Source organism: Cygnus atratus, chromosome 5 (genome assembly GCF_013377495.2).
Source record: "Cygnus atratus isolate AKBS03 ecotype Queensland, Australia chromosome 5, CAtr_DNAZoo_HiC_assembly, whole genome shotgun sequence".
In the NCBI taxonomy this organism is placed as follows: Eukaryota; Metazoa; Chordata; class Aves; order Anseriformes; family Anatidae; genus Cygnus; species Cygnus atratus.
The window spans coordinates 3,700,853-3,725,708 of NC_066366.1; positions in this window are offsets into that span (position 1 = coordinate 3,700,853).

Consider the following 24,856-nt stretch of genomic DNA (forward strand, 5'->3'; position numbering starts at 1 on the left):
ACTTTGGCAAGCAATCAGTTTTCTAACTCAAAGACTCTGTAGGCTTGGTGGCAGTTCCTATAGCCAGCTGGAGGGCAAGGATGGAAAACAGATTTCAAGAAGCCATCCAGTCCACTTTCTCCTATTTCAAAGTGGATACAAGGGAGACACAACTTTTCCCATTGTTACTCCTCTGTATCTCGTGTTCCATGTCCCTCCTGCCCTAGGTTGTCAGTCTCCTGGGAGAGGGAAAGGAGGGAAAAGGAGTCTTGCTTTCCCCCAGACTAAGAAAGAAGCAAAATAATTATAACAGTAATATGAGGACGGTATTGCAGCAGGTGGTTGCAGCATGGCAAAAAAAAATAGTAGCACAGGCAGAAAGTCTTCCCAGTTTCTCTTTGCAAGTAACCCAGTAGACTCTAACTCTGAGAGAATACCATGTAATGTTATTAGACAAAATTACAATGCCCTCAATTTTATGCAAAGAAGTGGAATGGTGCTGAAGGAGGCTTGCAGAAAGAAATTAAGATAGTTATACTAGAAGACAGAATGTTGATTACCAGCAGTGAGGTATCCAGATTTGACTAATGGCACAGTTATTGTATGCATAAGCCCTAATGGTGTTTAAGTGGTTGCTAGAATGAATGCAATTAATGTAATTTATTTGTCAGCATCCAAACACTATTATACGCAGAATAAGATGGGAGGTCCCTCGCCTAGCATATAGTCCTAGGATTTTTTTTTCTATGTTTCTTTTCAAAAATAATCATTAATCTTCCAGCATCCAACACTAGTGACTTTTTTTTATTATTCCCCTCATTTTTAAAGGGTGTCATCCACATCAGCTCTGCTGATTTAAACTGAATTTTTCTTGCTTTACATCGTGGATTTTGGAGTGATGCTTTGAGATGATCTAGTCTGGCTTGCTACTTGAAGGCAATAAGTGAGCTTGCATCTATCCTATAGCTCCCGAGTGAGTATATACTTTTAGTGAGAGACCCTCCCAGTTGGACTGGAAATCTTGAACTGACATAAAGTTCAAGAGTTAGCCATAAATTGATTGCCTTCTTAAATTGCTCTAGTGCTTAATAACTACCTAAACTTTAAAAAAAAAAAAAAAAAGTGTATCTCTAATGTGTTTTTCTTTTAACTGAAAGCTGAAGTTAATCTTCAGTTATGGGATCTTCCCGTGCTACATCAAAGAACTTTGTCTTAGCAGAGACTTTTCCTTTCTCTATGCAAGTGTGACAGGATCAAGACTTTTGAATTGCTCAAATAAAGCTTCTAGTATTTCTCGTTGTATGACCATTGCTCTTGATTTTTATAACTTCCTCAATATTTATTTTATTTTATTTATTTAATTTTTTATTTTTATTTTTTGGTCTAGAGACCTCACTAATGTCATATATGTGGACAAAACCACCTTAGTGCTCTTGCCTGATATTTCCATGTAGTTCCTCCAGATTTGTAAAGGTAACTTGTACCTCTGCTTCTGAAATGAAAGGTATGGTTAGACATTGCCCAAAAACCTCACCTCAATGAAATCAGTTAAAAGCAGTGGTTACTTTTTTTTTTTTTTTTTTTTTTTTTTTTCCTGTTAGGATCATCTATTCGTGTTCAAATGAGTTACCAGGTGCTCCAGACCAAACTGTGTAAATGACCTTGCTTATTATTACTTAGCACCCCACTACTTGAAATGATATGCAAACACTACTAGCTTTGGCATTGCATTCCTAGCCAAATCAGCAGGAAAGCAAATTTGTTGTTCTTGAACAAATGAAAACTGATGAATGGTAGGGCTCCTAGCAAAACTTTATTAATGTGTATATTCTTTCAAAGTACCCTAAATGTTAACAGACTAAGTTCCTGCTGCCCTCTGCACTAAGGACTGACATTGCAGGACTGTGCAGAGACACGTTTGGCTTTGTCTGGATTCAGATCAATTCCCTTACTGTGAAACCACCACCAAGAAAATTGTGACTGGGTTGTATATCAAAGTGCAACAAAAACAGCAGCAGTCAAAACCATCAGATTAATTGTTGTTCATTAATATTTTGTTCAAGATGGAGAAATCTTCCAAATTAAAGCACAAAAAAAACTTGGAACTGCTGTTTACAGTAGCAGATGTACTTCGTGAGGGGTTATGGATTTTTCAAGTGTTCATTATTTACATGCTAAATCATTTTTTACTGGAAGTCTCTACCTCCATACCCAACAATACAAGTTTTAAAAATCTCATAAGAGAGAAATCAATGTAGTTCCAATGTAAACTGTGAAGTTACACAAATTTATGAGACTGCTATTTATTCTTCCTGATCTATATAACTGGCTTGAAGGCAGTGTCATGTTTAGCATACCTTAAAATAGCATAGAAATATTTCTCTTAAGATAGCAAATACAAATGGAAGGTGTTTGTTTTCGGTGGTTGTGGTTTTTTTGTGTGTTTGTTGTTGTTGTCAAGTTTGTTTTTGGTGGTGGTGGTTTTTTTGTTTGTTTGTTGTTGTTGTCAAGAGTTTAGTTAGCAAAATGTATGGAGCCTAATAGGGAAGTGCCCTGTAATAGAACTAATAAATAGTTAAAAGTAGAAGTCTTGTGAAAAAAATGAAAGACAGGAATTTGATTCAGAAAGTAGTAAATTTCTAATTGTTTTTATCGATCAGTTGTGTTGCAAAAATGTGTCCTAGTGCCTATGTGCTTCTGAGTTCCTTGCTGCATCTCAAAATCTTTCAGTTGCTTTCTGTTGCTATCTTCATTTTAGGGAAACTTGTGAGAGGCTCAATACAGTGGTTGAGTTCTACTGCGTGTTATTTCCCGTGCATGCAATCTATACAATGACAAACATAGGGTGCTTGAGTTTTTATTACCAATAATCACAACTAGAAAAACCACAAATGGGCTTTTCATTTTTCCCTTGCAAGAGCTATAAAACCTGAGGTAAACTCTCCTGCCAAATTGCTTTTATGGGAACCTCGCTTTCCTGTTCACTAGTTTTACTCCAATTAATTAAAAGCAGTGCTCAAGCCCTTAGCTGTGGTTTCCAAAGTATTGACAGAAGGGCTCATGCCCCATCCAAAGTCGTGAGTGAGATCAAAACAGAGGTCCTTGGTGGATTCATACCCCAGGGCTTCTGCACCTGGGGATTTGAGCTATGGCGTTTTGTAAAGTTCCCTTCTCCAGAAGAGCTATGGCCTTTACAATGCCAAAGAGAGCAGGCCATATAGAATTTAATACAGGGGTACAAGGATGAAGATGAGCTTACTCATTACTTATTCATTTGTTTACTTGTTTCAAATAGGAACAATTGTTTTGATGCCTCTATAAAGACAAGGTAAGGTGATTTTTAAAATCTTTTCTAATATTTTTATTATTTTCATAATTTTCCTGTCTGCAAAAGGTCTTTAAGCATTCTGCAATCTCCTTGCTTTCCAATTAAGTTTTCTGGGCTTTCTAATGTGGTCCTCTGAGTGCTGGAAAGTACCAGAAACAAGAATGCATTTAATACCTGGCCTGGTGTCTTGGCAGCTAAGCTTAGCACTCCAGTGTGGGGAGTAGCAGGTTCAAGACCAACCCCAGGAGTCTTACTACTTGGACTGGCAGAGGGCTAGTGTAATGCACAGACAGTGAGCTCATTCTGCAGGTGGAGTGTTCAGCTGCATTGATCTTACGGCAAACCCAGCCTGCTAGGGTTTTGGAGAAACATTGGCTCTGATCTAAAAGGAAATTGTGCTGCCTTTCCCTGCCTTTCCACTAGTTTAGCTTGCAAGCTCTAATAACATTAAAACATAGTTTAAACAAGAAGGCTGACACAGCTACACAGACACAAAATAATTTCCTAGAAATACTAAATACAATAAGCAAAAATCTCTAATCTCTCATTAGGTAACTGTATTTTCATGGGGTCAGCCAGCCTCCCTGGCTAGGTTGAGGTCAATTCTAAAATATGTGTATTATATACATTAGGCATCTGTTAATGAAGCATAAATTTCATCAGCAATCTGGGTGCCAAAATCAACTCATTTGGGTACACGGTTTGCATCTACAATGGTATCTTATTGATCTGCTCTATAGCTGAAAGAGCAAGGTCACATAGATGCAATGAATGGTGTATAATAAGGAAAAAAAGCAACACCAGGAACATCTTCAAGAAGCTCTTGAATAAAGCCTCTAAATTTTTGTGAGATGAAATTTAGAATTCAGAGGGTTGTAGGATTATAGTAAATAAAGCATAAGAAAGATCATGTTACCAGAGCCAAGAATATCTGGTCAGTGCTAGTAATGATTTCCCTATAAGAAAATATTGCATAGTAGTAGATAAATATGAAGCACAACCTCTATTTCAGAGCACCTTTTCTTGGCTAAAAGGGATTAAGTGGGGCTTCATTTTAAAAATTCACCACTACTTCGCTCAGATACATCACAGGGACCCCAGCAGAGCAGTGGTAAGATGCTACGCTGTTAGCAGTTAAGTAACAAACCCTTGAGCTTCTTACTTCTCCTGTCAGTCTAGGCTGTTAAACGTTGGATTTTCTTCCCAACAGGTCTAGAAATGAAAACAGGTTCAGTAACCCTAATGATAAACCTTATGATGTCATGGTATGACAACCATCTTTCTCTCCAAAAACCATAAGCACAAATACTAGTCGTCTTTGGAAGTGAAGCAGGGTTATGTGTTCCTTCTCAACATGTAGGCTGTAATATTGTTTTGTTTTATTTAAGCACCGCAGGGTCTATGGACAGCAATAATTTGGGTCATTTTTTATTGCCTGTATAAGTGGTAGAAGTGTTTCAGATTAGTGGCCAATGTAAAAGAGAATACAAAATAAATTCTTCGAGTTCAGAACGGCCCCTATTCATTCATTAAGTTTCCATAGCTGAACACAGGATTGGTGTGTGCTTTGGCAGTGAAAAATAACATTTTGGAAAGAGCAAACTTCATCAATAGTGCACTTTGGAGCAACACTAGAGGCTCCAAGTTATGTTAAGCCAACTGTAAGTTTGACAGAAGAAATATATCTGTCTCTTTGAACAAATAATCGGAAGAAAATATGTAGATCTATGTGAGCTGTTCTCTTAGTTTCAACTTGGTAATTTTCACGTGAAGTAAAGGTGAGATTATAGTAGGCAACGTCATGAGCAAATTATTGGGGAAAAAGAATATACCATACCAAGATGTTGAATCCTAATGAGAAGCGATGACCAACAAGTGTGTGAGGGGAAAAGAGGATCTCCTAACTCTTCAACCCTCTTCCTTTGCCAGTTGAGGAGAGGATGGGTAAGTAAAGGCAAGTTAGTCCTTCTTAATCCTGTGTATCCAAACTTCACAGGACAAGGGACCAAATAAGTAGGAATATGGAGAAAGGGATAATATATATATCTGTTTTTGTGCATGAATAAAAGAAGGTAAATACAGACTTCTGTCTAATCCATATCACAATCTGACCCTAGATACTTATATTTTAAACCTCAGTTATGTATTGCTTAATAAATAAACCATACAGTTGGGGAAAAAAAAAAAAAAGATGAATAAAGGTGCAGCATATGCTACTTGTTAGCAAGATGTAAATTTATTCTTTCTCTTCCTCACAAAATATTTTTTTCTCCTTGCAATATAGCTAAGTCTTTCTGTCTTCTTAAACTATGAATAGAAAATCTGTCATGAAGAGGTAGATTTCAATGATCCTGTTAATTGAAATAATGAGATATATCTTGAGGTTGAGTTTTAAAGTGTTATGTAGGCATACAGTTACAGAACTCCATGTGGATTTTGTTCCCTGCTTGAAAAAGACATCCTTTTCTTGCTCTCTCAGAAAACATTTAACATCTTGGTGATATCCACCTCTCCCATCGACAGACATCACTAAATATACATTTCCTTCAGACTTCCTTCAGTTGTGCCACCTGCTGCCATTAATCACGCCCTTTCGTTCACACAAAATTAGAAGGTACTATGACGAATGTGCCATGCAGTAGGGAAAATGTATACATGTATACCAAAGAGAGCTTAGCGTACTTTTGATGTCTTATATTTATATATGATGTAGTGCTAAGTATCCAGTGGCTAGTTACTTTATTGTGGTTTTGTACATTACGAGCTATTGTCAATTCTGTAAGCACAGAGTTTCTGTGTAATTCAAGTCCAAGTATTCTGAGTGTGAGTCTCTCCTGGACAACCAAGAGGGTTGACTGCAGAACAAAAAAGTTTAATAAGAGATGGTAGTCAATAATGGAGAACAAAGTTTTCGTAAAGCATAACTGGTAGATGAATAGGTTGCATGGTTCATGTATAAAATAGGACATTTTTGAGATGGAAAAGATATGTATCAGAAAAAATATATTAAGACATGACCCTTAAAAGCAGTTTGCATTCATATAAACTGATTGTTCTTCATAAGTGGAAATGAAAAATGACATGTCTTCTATATGTGTGTCCATACCTTGCTGTAAAACGTAGTAGTGAGACCCACAAAAGTCTTTCCATTGACTTCAGTGGGCTTTGGGACAGACCAGTAATTGCCCCATTGCAATGAAGTTACAAGGTACCTTCAGAGAGGCTCATTGTTTCCATTCCGCTTTGGATAACAGTCTACACAGTTAAGGGGCTTTTTATGTGTACTAGTTGAAAAGAAGCAGATCCTGATTGCCTCTGCAAAAGAAAGCAGTGAGTGAGACACCTTTGCATTTTAATACTATTAGCTTCCAGGTTAAACAGGCCTGATTCTCCTTTTTGAAAATCTCTGTACTGTTGAAACTATGCAAACACTATCATGAATTTCTTGGGGGGGAAAAATCAAGGACATATTTCCCTCTTTATCCATCTAGCTCTGGGGAATGTAATGCTTCTGAATATGCTGGCTTTTGTAAAAGATGTAAAACAGTCTGTGATCATTTTGTGGTCATTAAGGATTTTTTTTTTTTTTCGTGAATAGAGGTGTTAGTGAAGGTGTTCTGGCCTAATTCCAGCTGTGGTAATTGGATTTTTTTTTTATACCTACACACATTCCTTCAGCAGTTTCATTTGGCTATGTATGTTGGGCTCAATTCAATGTTGCCCCATTGGCCCCCTTTGTGCCAGTTAGACTGATGTGAACAGGCACTAGCACAACTGTAAACCCTTCTTTCCCACCCATACAGCCCTTTGTTCCAAGCACATCATTAATGCTTGAGACAGCTGCGCCAGATGTGCTTTCAGTGGTATATCTGTACCACCTCTCCAGCAGTAGATGGCAGGGGGACATTTCTAGATGGGAGTATTCAGTAGGGACCCAAAAAGTGGATGAATCAGATATTACAGAAAGACTAGAAGCTGGAGGCTAGATCTTTCTTCTAACAATGATTTTCGGCCCTGTAGTGGCACACGGGAGCACGGTCGAGTCAGCTTGTGGCAGGAGGTGTAACCTGCTATGTGGTGCACAGTTGAATTTTTAGTGATGGATGGTATCAGCAACAGATAGGGATAATTCTCTTTGTGTAACCTGGTAAAATGCCTCCAAATTTCCACAGAAAGAGAGGGGATGAGTATACTGGAGACAGAATTACAATATTGGATGGGAGAAAGGAAAAAAACACATGAGGCTGGGAAAAGGAGATGAATCAAAATGATACATCCTTTGCTCTGACAGATATGAGGACATAATAGGAAACAAGGTTACTATTTTTGTGCTGTTGTGTCTAACTGAAACCACAAAGGATGATGAAAGGTCAGATACAGTGTAAAAGTTTAATTTTTCATCTAGATTTTGAATAGTTTACAACGTTGTATCTGCTACCAGTTTTAGCTTGTCACCCTTTGTTATACAGGGGCTCTTCAGCCAGGCATGAGATACCCTACGATGCCTGAACAGCCTGAGGATGGCTAAAGCTTGAAGAACTACCAGACATCTGCACGAGTTAATACGAGGCCAAGTAACCAAAATCAGATATTTGCTCACAGCCATTCCTTGTCTTATGTAACTCCAGACATGCCACAGTTTTAAATCCAAGGATAAACCCGTACCTCTACACCAGAACAAAGATAAAACAAGTCCTTTCCCTCATCGAAAAGAGATTAGGGAACACTGTGTTTAACTGGTCTGGAACTTCCCCCAGTTGTCCCCAGTTTTTTTTTTTGTCTGTTTGTTTGTTTTTAATTAGGGTGACCAAGGCTCCCAAATTGGCCCAAAATCCAGCATTAAAAGTCTGCAAGGAACTGCATAACGTCACCTCAGGTGAGAGACAGATTTTCTGTCCCTGGTCTGTGACCATCAGCAGAAATGGTGATCACTGATATGCGTTTTAGAGAGGACAGGTGTGTGGGATAGACAGAAGCACCATATTTAAGAAAATACAGAATCACACAGAATCACAGAATTGTAGGGGTTGGAAGGGACCTCAAGAGATCATCGGGTCCAACCCCCCTGCCAAAGCAGGTTCCCTAGAGCAGGTTGCCCAGGTAGACGTCCAGAAGGGTCTTGAATATCTCCAGAGAAGGAGACTCCACAACCTCCCTGGGCAGCCTGTTCCAGTGCTCTGTCACCCTCACTGTGAAGTTCTTTCGCATGTTGGTGCGGAAGTTCCTGTGATCCATTTTGTGGCCATTGCCCCTTGTCCTGTCCCCACAAACCACTAAACAGAGGTTGGCCAAATCCCTCTGTCTCCCACACTTAAGGTATTTATAAACATTAACATGCACGTGTAGTGTTAATGCATATTACTCTTCCAAGGAGTATTAGCGTGTTTGATCCTGAAAACTTCAGCATATGCTATCAAGGGTTAAAGAGACTTTTCAAAATCAGCTTCTATTGGACTATTTTGTTTGGCCAATATCTGACATGGGCTGTACTAACCACGTTTTGCCACCTGGCCAATTTTTTTTTTCGTGCCAAACTATTCATTCAGGCTTGTGGTGTGAAAAATAGATGTTTAATAGTCAATGAAGTACTATAGTGGGTAATAGTTTATAAATTTCCATGACTTATTATGCTCAGCCTAAGTGACTGTTTATTAAGTGTATTTAAAGCCCCCCATCTCATTAACTTACAGTACTGGTGATTCCCTCCTCCTACCACTGCTGTTTTTAATGGAAAATATTCACTCATGTCTTTTGCCTAGGGCATGTGAAACAATTCTGTGGAAAAGAGGCTGCTTGGATAAGAACAGGACATCATCCTTGGCTAGGTACAATGTGTTTATCATTTTCGGAAGCAGAGTGAATCTGAATTATGAGGTATATATGTTATGGACCAAAAAAAGCTATAAATGGCCTTTGTATAAGGTACAGCTGCCAATAACCGACCCCTTTCTGCTTTAAGTTTGCACTGAATGACATGGTCAGTTTTATCAGTAAAACATGTCTCATGTAAAAAAAATATTAAACCAGCAACTTAATTATGAAATACCACCTTTATTTTCTTAATAAAATTCCATAGTACTTCAGGGAAATATTGCAGACTAAGGTTAAATAAATGCTCTGTTAACAAAAAACAGGCCCAGTCTTAACTTAAGGGGATCTACTATTAACTGTGCAATGGGAAGGTGAGTTTCTATAGCTGGGAAAGGCTGCTAATTATAAAAATATATTTTGTTCCCCTATATTGATCTCTAGAATGAAAAAGGTCATTGGTTGCTCTTGCTAAGTTCTGTGAAATCCATCAACAGGATCCCACTGATATTGATGAGATGAGCAGCCTTTTGCCATATATAAAATTTTAGTAATGCTATGTAACTAAAACTCCAGATTAATTCCTGAAGTAATCTTCTCTAAGCTACTAGGATCATAATACGGTTAGGTTTAGTCCTCTAACATTTGGCTTCCTTCTTCACGTTCTTTACATCCCTTTCTCAAAGGTCTCTTGGAAGCTGAAGATAAACATAAGATAACAGGAATATGAAAACAGAAAAAATGGTAAGTAGTCTGATAACATGAAGAGACGACTGTAATAAGGTAAAAGGATGTTGTGCATAAAATCCCCTCTGTTAAGGAAAATCTGAAAATACATTTTTTTCTGAACAGATGGTAAAGAACAGTTTGTTCCATATAATATCAGATGTCACGTATGGAAACAACCATAGCCATTAACACTCTTTGCTGGGTTAAAAACAGGCTGGACGGCCGGGCCCAGAGAGTAGCATCGAACAGAGTGAAATCCAGCTGGTGACTGGTCACCAGTGGTGTACCGTAGGGGTCGTTGTTGGGGCCCACCCTCTTTAATATCTTTATTGATGATTTGGATGAGGGAATTGAGAGCACCCTCAGTAAGTTTGCAAATGACACCAAGATGGGGGGAAGTGTCAATCTGCCAGAGGGTAGGAAGACCATGTAGAGGGACCTGGACAGGATGGGTAAATGGGCAGAGGCCAATGGGATGAGGTTCAACATGGCTAAGTGTTGGATCCTGCACTTTGGCCACAATGACCCCATGCAGTGCTACAGGACTTGGGGAGAGTGGCTTGAAAGCTGTGCAGAGGAAAAGGATCTGGGTGTGCTGACTGATGCTTGCCTGAACATGAGCTGGCAGTGTGCTCAGGTGGCCAAGAAGGCCAACGGCATCCTGGCTTGTATCAGGAATAGTGTAGCCAGCAGGACCAGGGAGGTGGCCCTGTGCTATGCTCTGGTGAGGCTGCATCTCAAGTACTGTGTTCAGTTTTGGGCCCCTCAGGACAAGAAGGACATTGAGGCCCTGGAATGTGTCCAGGGAAGGGCTATGAAGTTGGTGAAGGGCCTGGAACACAAGTCCTATGGGGAGCGGCTGAGGGAACTGGGTTTGTTCTCTACAACTACCTGAAAGGAAGTTGTGGGGAGCTGGGGGTTGGCCTCTTCTGACAGGTAACTAGTAATAGGACTAGAGGGAATGGCCTCAAGTAGCACCGGAGGAGGTTTAAGTTAGAAATTAGGAGACATTTCTTCTCAGAAAGAGTAGTCAGGCACTGGGACGGGTTGCCCAGGGAAGTGGTCGCATCACCGTCCCTGGGGGTGTTCAAGGAAAGGTTGGACCTGGTGCCTAGGGACATGGTTTAGTGGGTGACATTGGCAGTATGGTGATGACCTTGAGGTAGGACCAGATGATCTTGGAGGTTTTTTCCAACCTTAATGATTCTATTATCCGTCAAATTGCACTGGGACAAGCAGAGCAAGAGCAGGGGCTCCTGGGCTGCACAGAGCAAACAGGTCCCTTTTGGCCTGCTCCCAGGTGCTTCTACATAGCAGATAGAAAAACACACACCCTGGTGTTGAGAGGGTTAATGTGACATTGCAAAAGGAGCTTTGCTGTTTGCTGTTTTGTTTGGCCAATAGCTGACACAAGCACATTTTGCCACCTGGCTAATTTTGTGCTGCCAAGTTATTCATTCAGGCCAGTGGTGTGAAAAAGGAGACATTTAACAGTCAACAGAGCACTATATAGGGTAATAGTTTATGATTTTCCATGACTACTTAGATGCTGTTCCAATTATTCTTGATTGAGCAAATTATTCTTTTTAAAAATCATCCCATTCATTTATTTACTAATGATTCTATCCCCTCCCTCCCATGCACCATTTTTTTTAGTGGGAACTATCAGCCGTTTCCCTGTTAGAGGCGATTTAGCCAAATGACAGCTAAGAGTGCATTATAGCTTAGATTACAACTTTGAAAGACTTTTCATCCAGGCACTAAAGGTGGAGCAGAATTCGTTTCTGAACTTTCCAGGGAACCCTGCTTAGCGGTTGAAATGGGCAGTGTAAAAACACTAACAGCTTGGTTTAGCAGATGAAAAATTTAATGCTCCCTCCTCGAAATTATTTCCTTTTTCATCGAGTTAGTTTCTTTTTGTTATCGTTCTGTTCGTTTGCTCATTTTTAAGCTGAACGAGCCCCTGAAGGGAGTGCTCTCGGAAGGGTTTGTGTCAGGTTAGGAGCTGGCGGCCTGCTCCACGGCCGGGAGGCGGTCAGTCAGCGCTTCGGGGCGAGGCGGGACCGCGGCGCTGCCAGGCCGGGAAGCCCCGCCGGCCCAATAGGGATGGCAGGGCCCAGCACAGACCCGCGGACCAGCCGGGTCCGTAGCGATAGGTACGAGGTGTGCTCAGACAAGCACCCGGCGAGGCCTGGCTGAGCTAGGCTGCAGGTACCTCCCACGCAGGGCTAGGCTTGAGTGGCTCCCTGTGTTGAGGAGAGGCAAGGCAGGGGGCGCCCTCTGAGGGCCTGCCCCTTCCTGGCCCTGCCCTGGCCTGACAGCCCGCCCTGCAGCAGGTCACTTTTTTATTACTTGCCCAAAAAGTCCTCAACTCTTTGCTGACAGGAGATTAGTGGCAAGGCCACCCAAGATTAATTTTGAAACAGCAAACCTTTCGTCAAGATAGCCCACCTGTTAATAGATGAATTATCTCGCAAGATAGTGGTGTGTAGGCGCTTACCTGCATACCAGAGACTGTGGTGTTGGCAGATCTATTTTGTACTCATTTGCTTTTACAAATACTTCCTCCCATGGCAGAGGCAGACAGAGATAGAGGGCAATCCATTGCCTTCCATAGCAAGCATACTGGCACTGTATGTAAATTGGATTTCCAGATTTTTGCTTACCTTTGCTAAGCCAAAGGGAGGAGGGCCCATCAAGTCATCTTGCTCTACAGATGCTAGTTTATTAAGCTATAATGTCAAAAGTCGTCAAAGCAGAATTATGCTCACTTTTATGAGTTTATCTAGTGTCATATAGTTTTGAAAAACACTGGTGTTAATATTCATTGTATGGCTTAATTGGTTTGATAATGTAGCAACACCAGTATCATGAGATGCTTGTTATGTAGGTCTTCATGTTGTTTCAAAGTCTTTATTATTATGACAGCAAAGTCTTGTTCATTAAAGTTTCACAATCCATTTTCATTAGGATGAAACTGATTCTGTAAATGAACAGTTGCTCTGAAAAATCAAACCCTTGCAGCTATCACAGGGGAGGTACAAAGTCTGTATTAATTATCAGGAATATGGTGTCGATCGAAGATGTTAATTGCCCTGATGGTTAGTTATTTGGGGAATTGCCATGCATTTCATGCAGGGATAATAAAAATGAATTTTTAAACAAAGAGATCTTAAAATAATATATAATCTGTAGAGAATACCAACATCAAAGGCTTATCTCAAAGCTTTGAATTTTATCTTTGTGGTCCAAAATGTTAAAGATGAACTGAGCAATATTTCAGCTGGTTCAAGTTTGTGAGAGGAAAACAAAACAAGAGTTAATTAACTGTTATTACAAACCTTTTCAACTTTAATTTGACTTTCAAATATTAGCATTTATCTATGAACTATGCTGCTGGGTTTGACAAATTAGCTTTCACAGAACAAGTTTAATTAGGCTTCATTGTGCTTTTATGTCACTTTGCACAGTTCCAGACAATGAATGGATTAACTTACTAAAAGTCATATGTTTAAAAGAATTTGTTGAATGTTAAAAAGGTTGACAAAGTTGCAAAGCTTTACCAGCCTAATGTGGAAAAGATGCATCCTGCTTAGCATGATGACATGCATTCTTTGCAGAGAACAGCTGGTGCTGACATGCACATCCCTGCCTGGCTGCTGTCAATACCCACAGGCTATTTCACCCCCATACTACCCTGAGAAAGTGTGGGATGTGTGTTTACTACCAAAGCCTAATATCTGTAAAAGACAGGAAAGAGAGTGAGCTACAGGTGCACGCCACGTGACTCGGTGTATTGGTTCTCTAGCTGGAATAAAATTATCTCAGTGTGAACTTGTATTTCTGTTTTATTTTTAGATTATTTTTTTTTACCGGTGGTATTAGGAACGCTTCATGTTTATGCCTGAGAGGTCAAAAAAGAAAAGAAAAATAAGTATGAGACTGTGAAGCAATATAGTAGCAAACTGATTTGACCTAACATAATCCCAGGTGAGAGTGGTGAATGTTGTAGAAAAGTATAAATAGATCCTGAAATCTCAGAAATTTGTTGTTGTTGCTCTCCCTTACAAAGGGATATGTGAATATGTAACTTTAGGACTCACTAAGTACGGATTTGGCAGTACAATAGATCCAGTCTGTGTACAGGACAGCTTGATTTGTTGCTGGGTATTAGACCTTTTTTGGTTCTCTCTGACATCTGTTCCTTCACTGTAGCCACATACGTGCTGCTTCTCTACCTTGCTGGGGATATTGTAGACTTGACTTCTGTCTAAACAAGAGCTCAGCAGAAACAGGAAACCTTGACCTGATAGGTGATTTCCTGGAAACTGTGCTCAATAACAGAATATCCTGCCAGTTTAAGTCACGGACAGAAAGAGGAGCAGAACTTTTTTTAGGGAGCAGATCCATGTACCTGACCAGTGAACGCCATGGTGCTGGCCACGTGCAGGGAGAAAGAAATGCTTTTGGAAAGAGAATATACTGAAGACAGTATATTTATGCATGCTTACCCATTCTAAATCCCCTAGCTGTTTCCTGATGGCCAGTGTAATTTAGGTTAACATCAGGACTGTGCTAACTCATGGCTGGTTTGCTGTCTGCAAGGTTGTTCAGTGCAGCTGATACTGCACTAGGATCATCCAGTGAGGATTTATCATCATCATTTATTTTCCAGACATATCCTGTATTCCATGGGCAAGAAAAAAACTATGCCATATATGTTGATATAGTGGCTCAGTGCCAGTTAAGGATTTTCACCATGCAGAAGGATTGCCTGGGGGCCTGCTGGTTTCCTGTCTAAAAGATGAGGGCGTGTCCTGTTATCTTTTGGGTGAGAATGCTGCTGGAGGCTGTGGGTTAGCTGGGGGAAGAACACTATGAGTGAAAGACAAGAAGAAAGGCCATGCGTGAGAAACTCATAAAATTAAATACATAAAAAAGAGGTTAGAAAGATAAGGAAGATAAAATAGGGAAGGAATGTGATGGGCAGGACCAAAGGAAACAAGGAAGCCATTATTAAGCAGCACTGAGAAAACAACTAGAAACATTGCAATGGGGAGAAAACGAAAATTGACCCCAAAAATACATTTTAAGACTGTGATAGCAAGCTCAAAAGAAAATAGAGAAACAAGCAACAAGCATCAGGCTTCCACTTAAACCCCAGAAATTCCTGGCTCTCACTAGGTAGCCCAGATCAAGTATCTCTTGAAAGTACCTTTGCTCTATTGACTATTTTGTAAATGGTCCTTTAAACCTAGGAGAGTAGAGGCAGCTTTAGCCCTATCAATGCACTATAAATTTGCACCTTTACCTCCCTTCTAGCTGGCAAGTTCCATTTACTCTGTTTTTCTGTATGCCCATTATTGGAATTTTCCAGTAATTTTGCACAATTTATACAAATATATACAATAGAAGTCTAGATGAAACCAAGTGAGGGAGAAATTGGAAGGAACACATAGTGTGCTTTTATACTTTAAACTCCCATTCCCCTAATCAAGATTTATGAGTGCTCAGGAAGGATGGGCCCACAGTAAACACCTTTAACATTATCTTATATTTTCCTAAAATTCTACTCAAAGAATACATAAAACATAAGAGGCTATGTGTATGAGAACTGGCTGGGAAATGGAAAAACAATTTATAGAAAACTTTAAAATATTTGACATAGTTTCTGTTTGATAAAGCTGAAAAAAAAAAAACCAACACAATGTTTGCAAAACATATTCACTATTTTAGAAATCTTTTTTTTTTTTTCTCGCCTTTCTTATTTTTCCCTGTTAGTACTGAATCAGTTTAAATCTATAATATCTACATGTGCTTATTTCCAACCTCCCTCCATTTTTCACTCTCTCTTCTCTGTTTTATGTGAATTGGGAAAGCTACAATTGAGAAAAAAAAAAAAAAGTCTCTTCTATCCTAAGTCCAAGAAATGAAAAGGTTTTCAGTTCCAGAATACAAATGTACACAAAACTAAAAACTTTATTTGCCTAAAGAGTATTTCCCAACAGCCTTGACATGTCAGACTCTCAGATGTATCATCGCGGTCTGAAAACACCTTGTAGTACTATGTTCAGTACTTATCCTGATTGAATCCAAAGAGAGATTTCTGAAGAAGAATAGTGTAAAATATTAAGTAAGGACATCAGGATTTGGTGTGCTTGCATTAAAGTCCCCAGTGTTGGAAAGATTTATACACTAGCTTTAAATGTGTGCACTGTAAGTAGGTCCTTTGAAGTCGGTAGGACAAATCTGTAGTTGATATCAGTTGCTATTTTTCCACTGATTTAAGGGAAATGATAACATTTATGGTAGCTGAAGACCTATTCCAAAGGGACTAAGTGCTCTTGTAAAGTTGCATGCTTAGAAGCTTTTTCCAAACTTACACCAAGGCTATTTCCTCTTTGTTCCCAGAACGTTCAAGCAGCCTTTTATAGTATTTCATTTCACTGCAGTGATGACAGCAGTTTCATTTCAATGATGGAAGAGAATCCTATACTTCTGTGAAGCATAGAAAGTTATAAACAAAAGGCAAGTGATAAATCAGACCCACATACTATGTTTTACTTTTATATACATATATATATATAAACACATATATACTTTCAATATATATGGTTTGCTGCTTGTACTGGTATGGAATTCTTTCAGGTATGCCTTTGCTCTGTGAAGAGATTGTATTGCCTTGTGCCATTTTTCACTCTGCAGAAATGTACACGGATTCTGTTAAAATGTGGCTGTTGGGTTGGTGCTTGGCTTTGGTGTTTTTTTTTCACGGAATCACAGAATCGTCTAGGTTGGAAGAGACCTCCAAGATCTTTTGCTTTGTTTTTTTCCCCTCTTGTTGAAATATGAAATGAAGTAGGATTTTTGTTCCATGTTGTCACATCTGACAAAGGGCTTACAGAACTATATAAACTGTCAATTTTTGCCTGTGCAGCCCCTTTTCTTACAAGCGTTAGGCTGATTTTAGAGTATGCTGGTCAGAAACTGCTCTGTGATATTTCCCTGTGTGTTCTCTTGCAACTCCTTGTATGCTTATGCAATTCTAAATGGAGTTTCACTGTGTTTTGTAGCACAATGCAAAACTGTCAGTGTTCTTCATGGCTTATCTTCTAACTTTCTCTACTATTTGTCCTCTGGGCATTCAGGGGCTATGGTAACATCAAAATTAATATTTAGGTTGAGTTTTGTAGACATACAAGCAGACCTAGAAATACTTTGGGGGCGAAACCAAAAATTATGAAGCTATTTTCCAAATGAGCCCTTCCAGAAAATATGACAAAGGTAAAAGTTGGTATTAGTGAGGGCTGCTGAGTTTTTGAAAAAAAAAAAAAAAAAAAAAAAAAAGGCATCTGCATTAATAAAGATACAAAAATTTGAACTTAGATTCTTCCACACTGGAAATCCTGACAGATGAACTTGGGGGCAACAAACTTCAGCTGTGTACAAGACAGTTGGAAAAGGATCATCAGACACAGCCAAATCATTTTGACATGGCAGTCCTTCCATACGCAGAACACAAATGTAAGGCTTAGGTTGTCTTTTACTGCTGACTCAGGGAGTATAAGTATTTTCACACTTCTTTTCTGGAAAAAAACAATATGATTTTGGGTAATTAGAAACAGTAGCCTTACTTGTAGACTCAGCAATATAGAAACTCTGTAGCTACCTTCTTATCCAAAGCATGGTTCCCAGACCCCAGAAGACATGGCCCAAGGCCAAAATCCCAAACCCACCCTTACTCAGGGGAGAAATTATGGTCTCTTGCTGAAGGAAGAATGTCTGCCCCTTGCTTCTGAGGTAGCAGCAGCTCTGAGTGTACTTAATTCTTCGGGAGAACCCTCTCTTGAATTGCTTTTCTGGAAATTGCTCCCATCAGCTTCAAATACTAAGTCAAGTCACATTCAGTTACCTTCAGCCAGAAACCAGTTTGTTGTATGAAAACAGGGATGATAAAAGGAGGTAAATTAAAGATCCTTAGTTTTTAGGGGAAGGAGGATGAATTATTCCCTCCCCTTGTGTGAAAATATAAAGAATAAAAATGTGTATTCTCAGGGGGTATTAATCCTCAAGAAACACGTCACTGCGGGAACTTCTGGATGTACTTACTCTGTGGAGAAAATCTGTCCCTAGCAAAGTGTGTACTTCACTCACCAGTAACCTATTGTTACTGCCGATTTTGCAGGTAAATTCTCAACCATTTGCTGAGTCGTTTTGAGGAATCTCTAAATCATTGCAGGCCATCTATTTGAAAAGCGTTAGTGGAGGAAGCATAATGTGCTTTCATGGTAATGTAAAATGCATTAGAAATGAATTGCATGATGCTTACCTCTCAAATTACAGAAAAGACAATGACGACCATATGTGCAAATGCAAATTATATATAAAAATATCACAGATGAATCCCTGAGCTGTAACACTTGTTGTTCATTTCTATAAATATTAACATATCAGGATTTATTTTGACATACCACAAGGATAAGTGCTAGAACTGACAATAATAATGTATAATTTATGTCCTTCATATTACCTTAACATCACTGTGCTTACATTATTGCATAAATTAATTTAATGTTTCTGACATGCAGCAGATGATTCAAGCATTTGTTCTTTTGTCTTCTACTGTTTTTTGTTGCTGTTTTCCAAATTACAGAATATTATTATACTCTAATGTTTATTTTATGGTACATACAATTCATAAAGTCACTTTAAAGTTCTGAAAGCTTTTATTTAGCACTCAGATAAACATGTGTTGTTATATGATGTGGAAGGAGCATTAAAGCTTTTGTACATTAGATAACTTTATGCTTGTGATGCAAATTGACAATAGCTGAGAAATGCAAAGCTCAGGGTAAGTTGAAGCTGCAGCCTGTAGGGTATTTAGGAAATGTATGGCTGGTACTAGAGGGAAGGAAGAATCTCTCCCAGATACATATAAAAAGCTCTCAGCTTTATCACAAAATCTGTTGGAATCTGTCTGTTGGAGCCCCAGTCCTCTTATTACCTGGTTCATTATGATAAGCAGTGTATCATCACATGTATTTCATATGGCCACCAAATGCAGTGTTATTATTTCCGTCTTCCAGTCACGCTGGAGTTTTGTTTTGCACTTGAAGCAATAATTCAACTTTTTATTTCATACAAAAATCCCCCCCCCCCCCCCCCCCCCCCCCCGAAAAAGCAGAATAACCTCTCTGGACATACAGTATCTTTTCTTTAAATTAGGAATGAATTTCTACGAACTGACAATTAAATCTCTTAATTTCCTTGCACTGAATAGAATTCAAAACAAACAAACAAACAAACAAAAAAAACAACCACAACCAACAAAGCAAAAACAAAAACAAACAAACAAAAACACTAGACCAAATCACATTAACAATTTAAAAACCAGACACACCTGTGCAGTGTGGAAGTCTTGTATGTTTGCCCCAAAATCCAGGCCAGTTTATAAGCCTCTTGTGTGTTTAGTAAATTAGTGAAAGTCCTCTATAATAAATAAAAATGATTCAATACCAATACTAAATATCTAATCGTTAGAAGTATCACAGGCTTGCTTGTGTTTGTTTACTGCTTCTGTTTGGTTATTAAATAACTGGAGCTAAGGTCAAGATTATGAGTCAGAAATTTGGGAGAGGCAGATATGTGAATAATTGTAAACCCAAATCAAATAATACAGACACTGGAAAGATCCACTAAAGACCCAGACACTTGAAATTTAATGGCAGCAACCGATGTGCAGGTCTCTGATCTTCGAGATAGAATCTGTAACCCTAAATCTATGTTTTCTGGATAGTGATTAAGGAAAGTTAGTCACCTCAAAAAGACGATCTTCAAAGTAATTGTCATCTGTGCAGGGAGCTACCAGGCAGCAGACAGTAAGGGAATACCAAAGAAGGGTGCTTTCTAGCATCCCAGTGTAAGGTCCCAGGGGTTGGTCAGGGGCCTCTGTCCATCAGGATGTGTCTTTTTATGGGATATTCTGGTGTTTAGTTTTATCTCCTAGGACTACATATGTATTTTACCTGCAAGGATGTATCTGGGATAGGAGGAAAAGGATTTTTTTTTTTCCGAATCACCTTTTATTAATTAGTTGATATACTGATATACATAATTAATCTACTTCTCAAAGAAATCTCACTCAAGACTTTTATTCTTTATTAAGAAACCTGGTAGCAATTTGTTGCATTTGATTGTTTTAAGACATTAGTAATCATGGCATTAGTTTGCTGTGCTGAAAAACTTCTGACAAAGCAGTACCTTATTTGCTCTATTATAGATTTAAAAATTATAAATATATTTAAAATAAATTTGCTTTATTATATAAACCTCAACTTTGCAGAGTATCTTTGCTGAGTATGGGGCTGCTTTGGAGGTGCTGGCTCTGCCACTTCTGATGGTGGCTAACACTGAACAAAGTGGCCTACTAGAATTTAGTTGCTACCCAAGTATTTTGAATGCCAAACCAGGCATCCTCAAAGGATGCTGGGAATTAAAATTTCACAGTACTCTGATGTTAGAAGTTCACCTTAAATGACATTGTTTAGATGGTTCAATTTAAATCCCAAGAAAAAACACAACGCTTTCAAAAGGCAGCGTGCTTTGTGCTTTTTTAAATCAACTGTATGAAGGAGCATTGAAAAGTCTTTCAAGGAAATAAAAAACACTTTTTGCATTCAATATTTTACCACCAAGTTGTTGTCTCCCCACCCCAAATGCCTGAGATACTGAAATTTTGTCTTATCTGTGTAAGTTTCCCATTTTCACTCGACTCTAGTCTCAGCAGTGATAGAAAATATAAAGTTCCTACTCTTTTGATTTATTTAGATATAAATGAATCCCTGACTTTGATTTGGTCTTTCTCCCTCACTAGCAGGAATAGTACCATGCACTTTTTTAATTATTGTTTTTGATTGTGAGTTAAGGGCAAAGGAGTTACTAAAGAAAATTAAGAAACTGCTCTGCATAAACTGAATTTGAGTAATATCATCCAAATTTTACTGATGGAGAGGCAATTGTGTTCTGTAGTGTCTAACCACAAAAGCTGCACTCTGACCAGAGCAGAATAGCTTCTTAAATGTGCAGTGGGAGCAGCCTTGTCTGGTATCTGGTGCAGCAGCAGAAATTGCCTCCCACACAGAAAGGAGAGATCCCAGTTTGAAAGAGAACTACAGACAGGAGGCAATAATACTTGAGAAAAACAGAAAAATTGATAAGGGGACGTAGGTGGTAGTAGATCAACACTTTAAAGAGCAACTTCAGCAGTATATCAGATGTAGCATGCTGAAGAAGTTGTTCAGAATGAGCAATGAGCAGCTGGGCAAAGACCATAAAGAGGGGTGGAACTGCAGCTGATAGCAATTATTAGCAGGGGTGTCAGCTGCAAAACTGAGAAGAGACAAGAAGCTCAGAAGTTTGGTGGAGAGTATGGAAAGGTAACACACCTGAAATCACTAGAGAAGGGAGGCAGAGGAGCAGTTCAACTTTTTCCAGTTTGGTTTTGTGTCTTGTGATATGCTTTCAGTAAGCCATCAGAATGGGGAAGAAAGGTCAGAAAAGAGGTTGAAAGAAGGCTTCTGCAAAAAGGAAAGAAGGTGAGATGGTGGGAGGTAGTAGCAAAAAAAGAACAAAGCAGAAAGAAAGGGAAGGTCTGTAGTATCTTTTAGGGAGAAGCTTTGCAATGATGTGCTCACATACATACCTCCACTTCAACAAACAGAATTACCAGCTGTGGTGGTAAAAGGTGTTGTGTGAGATATGCGAAGGAATGTATTAAGAAGAGTCCTAGTACTAACTTCAGGAAGCAGTATTGAAGGGACTAGGTAGATTTCTCTGGTTTGTTGTTTTTGTTGGGGTGTTTTTTTGTTTTATTTTCTCTGTTCGGTGGTCATGGCTGTGCTCTCAGACAACAACCCCTTGATCGCCCCAGATTGGCAAACCACTGTTATGTTGAGAGCAAAAGCATGCCTACACTTAAAAGTCAGTGATGGTAGAGCTGTAAAACTCTGTAACACCACTGAAATGTCCCCAGTCTGTACACAGCTGTACTGGCAAAACTAATTCCCAAGAGAGAAATTAGCTATGTTGGCAAAAGTTCCATTTTGCCAGTAAAACCACATCTACACTAGGGCCTTTTGCCAACACAGCTGTGTGGGTTACAAATCCCATGTCCTCGTGCCCCTGACTTTCTGCTAGCAAAAGTTTAGTGTAAAACTTGCCTCAGAAAGTAAATAATAGGGAGATTCACTTGTATTTATTCAAAGCAATTCGATTTAATATAGAAAGTAAGGCGAAATCTCCATAATGTTATAGCTTATTCAATCTCTAACTAGAGCTTTTCTTACTTGCAGTTCTTAAACATTGATTTTTATTTTGTGTTGAGCACTTTAATACCAAATTATCAAAAACGCAATCTGGTAACCTGAGCCACATTACAACTTCAATACAGCACTGCCTTATTCTGTGCTAAACCACAGTTCTTTGATAAAAACTGTGATAAAGAGCTACATTGTTCAAAACACAGTACAGCCAGCTGCAAATATTCCAGGGCTATCCAGTAGTAAATAGCATAAAGTATAGAATGTGTGGAGACTAATGCTCTCATTCATTTCTGGATGTATTTTTTTTTTAAAGTAGAAATCAGATAAAGAAAGCTATGTAAAATCTGCCTACCATCAGCTGAAGGCATCAAGAAAACTGAGCGATTTCATCATTTATCTGCCAAATGAGAACATGGCACAAATATAGATGTGCTTTCAGAGCTCGTAAACTAGATTTAAGAGTGAACTAAAACTACAGATCCTTTCTGTTCCTCCGTCCTCTGAAAAATTGGGATTGGACCTTGCTTTTTAGGGTTAAATAATACTGATTTTAGCACTTCGAATGAGAAAGCCTCACACTGTTAGTGCCACTGAGGTATGTTAGTTAAAAATAAATCTTCAGAAAATGTTTATATGTAAAGGAAATGAAGATGTAGGTTATTTGCAAGAGGCCTGTGTAAGGAATGAGGATGGTGTACAGTACATGTGCCCAGCTTGTTTGTTGGTGAGTCTGATGCAGTTTCCCTTTACAAATGGGAATAGAAAATAAGTGAAGTAGCTTTCAAACTGTACAGACATGAACAAGTGCAACCAGAACAGAATATTTGTGGTCTTTGAGCTCTAGTGTTGCTGAGCTACATGGATACTAACAGGCAAATGAAAAGTAAAAGCCAGTGGTTCCAGGAGCATGGGAACAATGGCAGACTGCTTTTTGTGGCATTACATATAATGCCTGATAGTGAAATTGGATGTTTTTCCATAGCTTGGAAGGCTCTCCTGCCGTTACCCTGAAGCAGGCGATTCTTTTGCTCTCTCCAGTGTAAACTTTTCTGGGGCCCATTGAGTGCACAAGCCGAGCTTGCAGCTTTTCCTGCCATTGACAGCCTGTTTTCAGTCAATACTAGTTGGTACTAGTTCCACTTGGAAGTGTGGCTGATATGGGAAGCTTTGGAGAAAAACAGATAAATGTGATTAAATCAGCCTTTTCTAACGAGGAAATCTGTTTGAATGTCTATAAAGGAAGAGAGCTTTTGGTGATCCTTTCTTAAAAGAGATCGCTTAGTAGGTAGAATACCTTTTTCCAAAATACTTCTCATGTCTAATGAGACAGTTATAGGAAAACTGTCTCTTGCCAGGCATATTGTGAAGTAGTGACAGAGGCTTGCTGGCTTTGAGGCACGTTAGGAGTTATTCATAACTCGGTGTGGGTACCTACTAGCTCTGGAATGTGCAAAACGATTTTTTGAAACCCACACAATCTTCAGAAGGCAGTCATATTTGATGTAGGCTTTTCATGTGATAGAGACCATGCATAAGAAATTGTAGCATACATAAATAGTGCTAAGGCTTGAAATTCCAGTTATTTCCCAAGGAAACAGTTCCTACTTAAATAAAAATAATATATTTTTTTGGCCATGTTGCAGTCAGGAGATGAGAGTAGGACGTATGATGTTCATTGTATTTTTGACATGGTAAAAACTACACTTATTGCTTTAGCTCTGAGTGAATATCTGTGATATTTAATTATGGCAGTAGCACCAAAGCATTAAAATGAATTTCTGCACAGTCACAACTTGTCAGGAAGAAAGCTTAAACTCGCATAGGTTTAAGTAGTTTCTGTTTTCTGTTCCTGAAGTTGTTAACACAAGCTAGGCCTGAATCTGGATTTATTGAAGAACAGCATCTCTACTGAAGATTCATGAAAGATATCAGTACTGTTGCAAGGAATTTTGATGATGATTTGTTTTTCATTAACAATGAGTAGCTTTAGGAGTAGATGGTAAAACTAGAATTTGATCCCTTAAAAACAAACGAACAAACAAACAAAAAACCACCATACCTTCATTGTCGTATATTAAATTTTTTGAGACCTAAGAAGCCTAAAGAAAAATTCAAAGTAATAGGGTGAATGGGATCACTAAAATCTATGCAGGGTATTCAGAAACACTGCCAGAGACTTGAAGTGACTCTGGGTGATAACCTATCCATCAGAATACATAGATTTGACACGCTATCCAGCATAGACTATATCATCATGGTACCTGTCTAAGATCAGGAAATAACTTTCCATATTTACTGATGATGGATCAGTATCAATTACTGGAAAAGGATGGGTGAAGGTCTCTGAAGTGAATAGGCATGGTATGAAAATCTTGGCAGAGAAAAGCTGACAAAGCGTGTTGTCAAATGTGCTAGCGTTACTGCCATAGAGCCTTGGGCTACTTGCCAGAGAAATATGTATTTCTAACCAAAGTCTATGTGCTTTTCTACAAAAATAAATAAAAATTAAAAAAAATCTTGAAGTGAATTTTATTCTGAAAAAGTTAAATTTTTGAATCTCTCCTAGAAGTGTAGGTGCCTTTTGTTTGATTTCTAATGTCCTGGAGGTGGTTGCAACATGATGCTTTTCATAAGCTTCAGGTCAGCACATCTCTAAATATATTTCTTTCCATGGTGATAAAATAACCTTTTC